The sequence below is a fragment of the Bison bison genome, unplaced genomic scaffold (genome assembly GCF_000754665.1).
Source record: "Bison bison bison isolate TAMUID 2011002044 unplaced genomic scaffold, Bison_UMD1.0 scf7180017864298, whole genome shotgun sequence".
NCBI classification, from domain to species: domain Eukaryota; kingdom Metazoa; phylum Chordata; class Mammalia; order Artiodactyla; family Bovidae; genus Bison; species Bison bison.
The window spans coordinates 3788576-3799302 of NW_011494870.1; the positions used below are offsets into that span (position 1 = coordinate 3788576).

At 39.3% G+C, this 10727-nt stretch overlaps 1 long non-coding RNA gene across 1 annotated transcript in view; it reads right to left on the reverse strand.

The window, feature by feature from the left end:
• LOC104996784 overlaps positions 1 to 10727 on the reverse strand; it is a 179532-nt gene that overhangs the window by 95492 nt on the left and 73313 nt on the right. The window lies entirely within an intron of this gene.

Genomic DNA, 10727 nt, shown 5'->3' on the forward strand with positions numbered 1-10727 from the left:
ACCCAACAAGCATACTACTTCACAGCCAAGGGTACCCCTGGGTGAATTTCTACCCCCTTCTTCTTCTAGAACTGGGTAAAGTAAAGTGAAAGGGCAACTAGGCATTTAAACAAATGGCTTATCTTAGAAAAAGACCATTTTAAAACCACAGATTTTGACTTTTCTGTTTGAAGAAAATGTTGAAGGCCTCTTTTTAAGTCTTCATCATCAAATAATGACAATGTCTCTTTCTTACATACTTTCAGGCTTATAGAGAGTTTTCCAGATCCTTTTTTCTTCCTTATTTGTTTGACTTTATGGCGTTTACCCAAGCCTAGTAGGTAGTGTTATCTCTTCATCTACAATGAGCCATCTGAACCTCAGATATTTTAGTTGATTTGTCAAAATACACCAGGCTGGACTGGAACCTGGGATGTCTGTCTCTAATCCAGGGCTTGGTAGAGACCATTTTTTCTATATATGCATAAGTATATATTTGCTTGCTGCAACTGTTAAATGCTATTTAGAAATAAAATGCTCCCAGCACTAACTATGTCTTCAGGGCCCACGGCTATTCATATTCCTCCCTAAGCACCTAATTTACCTCTCTGAGTGGCTTGGACCAGAGGGAGTGTCTGGGTCACTGATGATTAGGGCACTGTGCACTCCCCAGTCACTGGGTTTAATGTTCCCTATTTTATGACCCAGACTCAGTCCCACCTCTCTGCTGGATTGCATTGTCCTGAAATATGTCTATATGCACCCAGGGACTCCAGTAATGGACCCATAAAAAATTCAATAAGGAAATGTTTTAATCAAAAGACGCTGTCTGACATCACAGAGTCACCGGAATTCTCATTTAAAATTGGAGCGCATCACTGAAAAACGTTGATTGCTGTTGTAACCTCACTGGTTTCTAAATGCATTCTGTTCATGCTCTGCTGTTGATGGAACTGGCTACTGATGTGTATCCGTAGTATCCTTTGTATAATGAATAAAAATTTCAAAATATATGAAAAGGGCCTACCCTCTTTCGCAGCCGTGGTGCCAGAGAGACAGAGAAAGGGTGGCAGTGCCACTTCCTTTTGTTGGGAGTGATGATCGTACGAGAGCCATAGAAGAATTCTATATCTTTAAGAGGGGAAAAAATGCCCTCTCTCTTCCACCCCAGTAACTGCATGTGCTAGTTTCCTGGAGCATTTTTTCTCTGCAAGCTGTAGGTCCTTTTCCAAGGTGAATAAAACCCCCATAAAATGCCTGCAAGAAGAGATGCTACTGATGCTTCCTTCGGGCATTTGCTGAGCCAGCCAAAGTATACACTCGTGCTATAGATCACTTTGGCACCATTAAAGAATTACAGGGCATCACATGGTCTTGTAGGAATTAATCACTGCTTAACAGTATGCGCTCCTGTGTTTATGAAGTCATTTGGAGTATCTGCATGTAACCAGTGGCTCACTGAATGGAGTATCTGCAGGTAATGAACCATGGCATTGTGCTATGGTCGAGCTAAAGAATGTTCCAATTGGCAATTAATATGCTAGTGGTGAAATGTATTTATTTTAGGGAAAGTCTGAATTGTAATTTGAAACTTTTTAATAAACCACAGAGATCTGATTTATATCCTATTTTGCCAATAGATCTTCACAAAGGATTTCAAGGTGGGACAGGATTGCATCCAAGATAAATGTCCTCTAGCATTTTATAGTGAGTAACCCTTTCAAGGCACAGCTCATACAGCCTCTTGTCTGTATTTTTCTTCAGGGACCCCTCAAAAATATTAGCTAAAAGAATATATATTAAATTTCAGTTTCAAGTATTTGCCATCAATAATATAGAACTGCAGGTTACAGTCAGCTAAAGATTTAACTGCCCTAAAGAAACTTAGACAAAAAAAGGAAAAGAAATAAAATGAAAGGAAGTGAAAGGGAAAACGAAGAGAAGAGAAGAAGTAGAGACCAATAACCTTAATGGTTACTTACCTGAGTAGGTAGTAGCTGTTTAGGGGACAAGGAATACAGTGAAAATTAAGATCAAGTAAGAGAGTCCCTTTTTGGATTTCTCAAATATTACAGTTTTTCATTTATAAATATTTATCTTGCTTGTATAATTCAAATGATATACTCAAGCATCAGTTAGCCTCCCAGTAAAAGACAAGATGTAGAAACGTAAGGATTTGTGTAAGGCTGTCGAGCTGTGGGCTTCTAATTCATTTCTCATTCAAGTTGTTTATCATTGTTGTACCTCATTTTTAAAGTGCTGAAGAAGGTTCTAAACGGATGTGGAATTTATATGTAACAAGAACCCTAGAATGAGGTTACTCCATTTATTCTAGCATTCTGGTATAAGCGCTAATCAAATTGTTGAGAATTTGATATAGCTGAGACAATGTCCATTGCTCCCATCTGTGGTTTTACATTCATACCAAGAAAGATAGAAATAGATAAGAAATAATTCATTTGCCTTTCTCCACTAGTCAACCTCCATAAATTATCACATTGCTAAATAATCAGGATACTATCTCATATGTCCTATTTGATTAGCAGTTGAAATCATCACCTACAAATTATGCAGGATTCTTTTTTTCAGCCTAACTTTGATCATGCTAGATTAAAGAAATAAATTCAAAATTACCAGTAACTATAAAGGTGTGCTTCATGTAGCTATAAAATATTCCTGATTCAGAATTTTCTATTTTCAGTTATTTACCTCCCAAGCAGGTTTCCCAGTTCCAAAATAAAAGAAGTATGTTTTCATACTCTTCATTCATTGACTACTCTACCATAATCTTAATATGTAAGAGTCATATCATTTAAAATTTTCCTAGGTTAATGTGGAAAAATGCACTTGTAAGAAAATTGTAGAGAATGCTAACCTATTGTTTTTGCTAGGAAATAAATGTCCAGTTGGAAGAGGAACTGTTTTCCTCCTTAACCAACTAGAGAGAGGGAGAGGGAAGCCCTTCCTGGAAGTAAAATCTAAGAATGTCCAAGTCCATAAGAAGTTTTGGAGAAAGGTGTGAGTTAATTTATCCAGGCCCTCTGTGACCTATATAACCCCAAGATGTACAATCTTTTAAAAATAACTATATATGCATTAAAGATGAGAAGACCTTAGTCTCTATCACTCTTCTTGAATCAAACCACGTTTTGCCTCTCATTCTATTTATATCTTTCATGCCATCTTGGCTATCCAAAGGTAGTCAGTCAACCCAGAAACTCTCTTTGGAAGTAGATTCAGGTGGGAAAAGATTTCCCCGTGCTATTGAGACCTACCTCTTGCCAAGAACTTTTGCTGCACATCAAGGAAGTAACTTCCCAGGTGATCATTTCATGCTTCAGTTCTACTGAATTTTCTGTGCTCTTTGAACTCTAATTTGGAATTGAAATTCCACTGTCTTGTGTTAGGAGTGGGGAGGGAGAATGTCTGGGGATGTGTTTGTATTTAAATGTTAGTCCTCTGAGTTGCTTGATGCTCTGGTCTTGGGCTTATGAGGAAAATAAAAATCAGCTTGAATGACCCGGCTGCCACAGTGCAAGTCAAAGTCACTTCCATTCCTCGCCTTCCAGCCTTGACTTGCTCTAATGTAATCTTGTCTGCTGAAGCAAGAGGTGTGACCAGTGTGTTATTATCTGCATTTCAGCTGTAAACTCCTTTGGCCTACTGGCACAGGGCTCTCCCTCTGCAGCACACCCCTCAATCTAATCATGCCTCACTATGAACGTGAGCTCTGGCCTCACCACCTGCCCCTTTCAACCTCTTCAGCCTACATCCTGGATGTTCTAGCAACCTCTACTAATGCTACTGTTATGCCACATTTTTCTGCAATGCAAGGGTAAATAAAAGTTACATGCCTATCAGAAAATCAAGAGTTTCAAAGTAAATATAAGTTCTCTCATCATCTTTAATTGTCACTTGCTGTGGATGTCAAACTGACAGAGTAGCAGAATCTAATTTCCTTGTTTGATTCACCATGAAATTAAACTGAACTGACAATTTTTATTTTCACCTGGCAAATTCATCCAACACTATTTAAATCTAGCTAATCAAGTACAGTTATCTGCTGTGCACACTCATCTCCCCTACCACACCTCTGATTTACAGGATCCCACTTCCTGGACTCCCTCTGACAGCTGTGCTTGGGATTACATTTACAGTTTTAGAAGGTGTAAAGGAATGTATGAACATAGTTAGCCAAGGTGCCAGCAAATGTATCGTGTCACAAAATTACTACTGAAAGCTGAAAAAAAGAAATAAGAGTAGAAAACAAAACACTGTTCAAAAACACAACCAGTCAGATGGTTTGGCGAAGTCTGTGCTCAGTAGAGTAGAAAATACCATTCTGAAGTTAACCGATTTCTAGGAAAAAAGAAGTGTTTAACCTCTATAAGGAATAAATATAACCATTCAGAAACAGTATTGTAGTAGGAAGTGCCAGATATGTATTTTCCTGATGAAATGAGGCCATCTGTCATTGTGGAAGTGGCCACCAATAGGTGAACAGTAATTTGAGCTTTCAAATATAAGGAAGGCTCCACATCCTGGAGCCATTATACAATGTCCCAAGGCAAAGATCTATGATATTATAGGGCACAAAAAAGGTCAAAGTCTCACCACGTAATCACTAGCCATTACCAGTAGCTCTCAGAGTGTAACTTCAAAGACTGTCAATGAAGGACAGAACTTTACTGAGTCCATGGAACATTAAATGGGTTTCTTGATGCCTGAGTCCAAAAGGAGGTGCATGTTTGCTGGATCCCAAACTACAAGTTGTAACATGTCGTTGCCCCAAACATCTCTTCAGTTCCAGGCCCATTTCTTGATTCTGGCAATGATCTATCACAGACATGTGTCTGACCTTGTTCTGAAACTGAAATGAATTTTCATGGGTTGAATATTAGTCCCAGGACAGCTTCAAAGATGAACAGAGGTTCTGAGTTGATTCCACATTTAAGACAAAAGCTAAAATATTTCTATATGTTTCGTGACCAAGAACCATGTATATAGAATTGGAATAAACAATTGGATCAACCCTTATAAAAATGTATACTATGCATGAAAATCAGCATGCAACTTCAGAAAGGCATTCATGGACTCTTTGAAGCCTTCCATTAACCAAGCATAACCACAGCTACAATTCTGTGAGCATTTTCCACATGCTGGACACCGCTAACACCTTACAGATATCAGTATATCATCTGCCTGCCTCTTCAGCCCTCCTGGAAAGAATCATTAAACTAAAAACTCTAGGCCACTCAGTCTTGAGGGAGTCACATGAACTTGCTCTGGTGACAAGCTGCTCAAGTACAAATAAGTACCTGCTAAGTAGAAGTGGCTTCCATGGTAACTTTAATTTAGGGTCTCTATCTTAAATCAATTATTGTTTCCATTTCTCCCAATATCTTAGTATGTATAGCATTTTTCTCTTTATATGGAATTAATCAGACGTGTTTACTGAATCTCACAAATGACTTCTCTGGAGAAAGACTGGCTGAATCTGCATTTCCCCCAGTTTTCACCAATGATTTTTGCACTTACGATATAACTTGAGTTTCTTTTGAATCACACCAGATATAATTTTCAAGTCATTTTTTTTCTTGAGTTTATTTGTAGGTTTATATACTTAGACCCCCCAAAAGAAGACATTATTATCTCCATTTAATATAATGGGAAGCAAAGACCCAGTGAGGCTTAATAACTCCTTGTCTACATGGCTCATGAATGGTAAAGCAAGATTTAAAATGTAATTTGGCTTGACTATAAAGCCTAAGTTCTGAGTTTCTGTGCTCTATTGCTCCAGATTTCAGGGTAAGAACCTCTGCTTAACAGCAGTGGTGTATTATAAAATTTATGAGACATTATCAAACATTAACTAGAATAGAATAAGCAATTAGAAGTTGACCGTAAGCACCTAATTACATATCCAGGTTATTTCAGGCTGAGAAGCAAGTTTAGACATTTCATTTCACAAATCCCATCCTATTCACTGACAGTAGTATCTTCTACAAATCTCCACCCAGGCAGCCAATTCTATTTATTAGATGACTACGTGACTGCCTATGGCCAAATGCTACAGAAAGGCTGGATCCAAGGAGAATCTGAACCCCAGAGTCCTAAATGTATATTTTTGCGCACCATCCATGCTATTTTTAGAATAAATATGAACTATGAAAATATTTCCTCCTAGTAAACAGGAAAGAACAGGCTGCAAGGAAACCCAGTGATTTAACCTTAAATAGTATGTTTAGGATAAAATCAAGAATTTACAAGGAGGAAAATGGACAGCCATCAATGTGCCAAATAATACTGGAAGTTGGAAAACTATGCAAAGGAATGGATAGACAGTCACAAGACAAATGAAGACACCAAAGAAGCAACTACTTTTAAGAACTAGGAAACAAAACAGAGGGTCCAAAGGTAAAAAACTAAGTCATGGAATAAAGGAAGTAAACAGAAGATACAGGCTTGTACTGCTCAAAGTACAAGACCATGATGGAAGAATGTAAATTAACCCACTGTTTCTGTCTTTGAAAAAATTTTGCTACTACTATGACTGAGCAACTTCACTTTCACTTTTGACTTTCATGCATTGGAGAAGGAAATGGCAATCCACTCCAGTGTTCTTGCCTGGAGAATCCCAGGGACAGGGGAGCCTCATGGGCTGCCGTCTATGGGGTCGCACAGAGTCGGACATGACTGAAGCTACTTAGCAACAGCAGAAGCAGCTACCATTGAAAGAAAAAATAATAACAATATCAGCCCCAAGAGTCACACTAAAAAGTGGGTTTAGTGATACAGTTAATTTACAGTTTGTTGAAAGCAACAATCTCATGGACTGGCTACTAGTTACAAACAGTTCTGGGGACCATGTGTTAAAAGAATTGGTTTAAGTTCAAAAGAGAAAAGAGTGTCAACAGAAGTCTGAAAGAGTGAGCAGAGGGCCAAGTGGAAAGCAAATAGCATCAACATCTGAGACAGGAGAGAAGACACAGCTTCCACAGAAGGATGCTACAAAGGAATAAAGTCTTTAGAAGAAAGGGACAGAGAAAGGACTCTTAAGGAGAGGCAGAGAAGGAGGAGGTAGCTTCTCTGGTTGTATACCTGTGTGCTCAGTCTCTCAGTTGTGTCTGCCTCTTTGAGACCCATGCACTGTAGCCCACCAAGCTTCTCTGTCCATGAGATTTTTCAGGCAAGAATAGCGGAATGGGTTGCCATTTCCTCTCCAGGTGATCTTCCCAACCCAGGGATCAAACATGCATCTCCTGCATCAGCAGGCAGATTTTGTTTTTACCACCGAACCACCTGGTAAGCCCTCTCTGCTCACGTAGAGAGCAGGTGATGGAATAGGGAGATGATGTCATTACTGAGAGGGTACCCAGGCTTTTGGATGTTATCCCAATATCTAGTGCAGACTGGAAAGAAGGGTGTCTCACTTTCAGGATGTGTTGGTGAAGGAAAACTTGAGGACTATTTAGAAGGCTTCAAGTATATTTTTAGTGTAAACCATCATTCTGAATATCACTTTTATATGACTGGTTAAAATAATTTATACTCAAGAATCACACTGAAGACTTTCATCATTGATAAAGTATAATTCCATTAGCTAAGGAGTGCCTATATCTTGAAAATGGTTCTTGGCAAAGATGATGATAACTGATTATAGTCATTTGCTAGGGCTGCCATAACAAAGTACCACAGACTGGATGGTTTACACAACAGAAATTTATTTTCCCAGAGTTCTGGTGGCTAGGTTAAGGTGTCAGCAGGGTTGGTTTCTTCTGAGACTGTTTCTTCTGGCTGATAAATAACTGTTTTCTCTTTGTCTCTTCACAAGGTACGTCTATGTCCTAGACTCCTTTTAAGGACGTTAATCATATTGGATTAGGGCCCGTATAATGATGTCGTTTCAATTTAATTACCTCTTTACAGACCTTTCTCCACAAATATGGCCATTTTATGAGGTTTGTTGTTGTTGCTGTTCAATTGCTTAGTTGTGTCTGACTTTCTGCGACCCCATGGACTGTAGCCAGCTAGGCTCTACTGTCCATGGGGTTCTCCTGGCAAGAATACTGGAGTGCGTTGCCACTTCCTTCTCCATTTTATGAGGTTACTTGGGGGCTAAGGCTTCAATGTATGGATTTGGGGGTCATAGTCCATAACACTGATAAAGCTCCAATCCACTGAGAAACACTGTGAGCACATCATGTCATGTGTTCACATGCTCAACCATGCTCCCTACACCAGGCTGTGACTAGCACAGCACATTCCAAACAGAGTGGGAGGGAGGTTTGCAGGCCTCAGTTCATTTTGGTTAGCTGGCTGGTTTTCAGCCACTTCCTTAATCTTTTTCAAATTCTCTTTGAATCAACTGTCAATTGTATAATATTTCACATTGAAAATAAGATTAGAAGAGGGATCCGCACACCCAAAGAGAAAAGTTGGACATAATGGTGAACAGAATCTAGGGTTATGAGTGGCACAGCTCAATTCAAAACATCTTAACACAGGATCACATGGTAAATTTGAGGGATTTGTGTTCCTGATACCTTTCTTAATCCATTGCAAAGTACTCTATACACACGGCTGCATCCTCTTCAAACAATCCAAGACACGTTTTAGAAAATTCAGAACTTGCAGTCTATAATTTAGACCTCTAGCCATCAAAATCTAACGCATTTACTTCAATGAATCCAGATATCTGAAACTTTTTATGTCTACCCTGTCTTCCATTGGATTAGCATGTCTATCTTTTGAAGTCAACTGGATGATGTCATGGCTTTCCTCTACCTTTGGGGTATTTCCTCCCCATTCAATTAGTTCTCTTCTGAAGGCAAAAAGTTTATCTAGGTATCCCACTCATTGAAAGATGCTATATCATTTGCAATAAGTAGGAGCAAGCACTAAAAGTGATCAGTTTGGATGGGACCCATCAGAATTGGAATCCTTCTGCAAGGCTTATGTGCAGGATTTAATTTTACTTCATTCCTTTTATAGAGAACACCCAACCTGCTCTGATTCCTTGCTCATTAACAGCTTAAATCATGCAAAATGTTAAAAGTCACTGTTGCAATGGTATTTGATAGAGAATTTAAATTAGACTACAGAGAAAAATGACAGTACTCCTCTGAGGCTGTATGATTCATTTCTTGGTATCAAATCAAAAGTTGAAAATGCAATGCAATTTTATAATGAACAGAAGCACTGCCTCTGGCCCTCACAGCACTCCGAAAATAGCCAGAACAAGGCTGACCAAAATTCAGAAGGGTCTTATGCATATATATGTATTATATATATATATTTATATATATATATATATATATCTCCATACACACACACACACACACACACACACACACACACACATATATATTCATTCCTCCCACTCACTCTCTTTTCAATTTTGGGACCCTATATCCCTCTGTCTCTTGGTTTTCTCACTCTATTTCTCTCTGTCTCTACTACTCTTATTTTCTCTGACTCTGTCTATGCCTCCTCTGGGTCTCTCTTTGTCACTTACTCTCTCTCAGTCCTTTTCCTTCTCTTTCTGCCTCTTGATCTGTATGCCTCTGGGTCTTTTTCTTTATTCCTGCCTGTCTCGTTTTCTTAACCACATATCTAAGTCTCTTTTACTATGTGAATCTTTCTTTGTTCCCATACAGACACTCTCTCACTCTCAACAGTGTTTAGAGCAATTCCATTTTGATATACTCCATTTTTATAGAGAAGCTGTTTCTCAAGAGGCTTGCAAATCCCCTCTGCATGCTGAGACAAGGAGGAGCTCTTTCTAGTTTCTTCTCTTCCAGGCTGTGCATGGATTTCACGGATCATCCAGCAGAAGAAGTGCAACCAGCACTTTCTACACCTCTTCACCCTGGAAGCTAAATATACGCCCTTCTTTCAGACTAGCTAAGCTCAGCATGAAACGTGTCAGGAGGGTCTCAAGCCTTCACCACAGGTGGTTTGTCCACAGCCAGTCTGCTGAAGCCATCCTCTTGCTTTTGCTACTTTTGCCATTCTAAGTGATTTCTGGGTTATTTAACATAAAGCCCTACACAATATTTCAGTTTTATGCTTCATTTCTAAACCTCATGACAGAACTCAAGGGATGAATAGCTTGTCGGGTCTGAAGAAGAGATATTATGAAAAGGATTTGAGTTTAGACTTCTGAATAGTGCAAGGGGCTTGACAAGGTACAGAGGAAGTTGAAAGTGAAAGTGAAGTGAAAGTCGCTCAGTCATGTCCGACTCTTTGTGACCCCATGGACTCTTTGTGACCCCATGTCCGACTCTTTGTGACCCCATGGACTGTATAAGGGTCAGTCCATGAAAGTTCCATGAAATTCTCTAGGCCAGAATACTGGAGTGGATAGCTTTTCCCTTCTCCAGGGGATCTTCTCAACCCAGGGATCAAACCCAGGTCTCCCGCATTGCAGTTGGATTCTTTTTTTTTTTTTTTTTTAATTTTTTAACTTTACATAATTGTATTAGTTTTGCCAAATATCAAAATGAATCCACCACAGGTATACATGTGTTCCCCATCCTGAACCCTCCTCCCTCCACCCTCCCCACACCATCCCTCTGGGTCGTCCCAGTGCACTAGCCCCAAGCGTCCAGTATCGTGCATTGAACCTGGACTGGCATCTCATTTCATACATGATATTTTACATGTTTCAATGCCATTCTCCCAAATCTTCCCACCCTCTCCCTCTCCCAGAGTCCATAAGACTGTTCTATACATCAGTGTTTCCT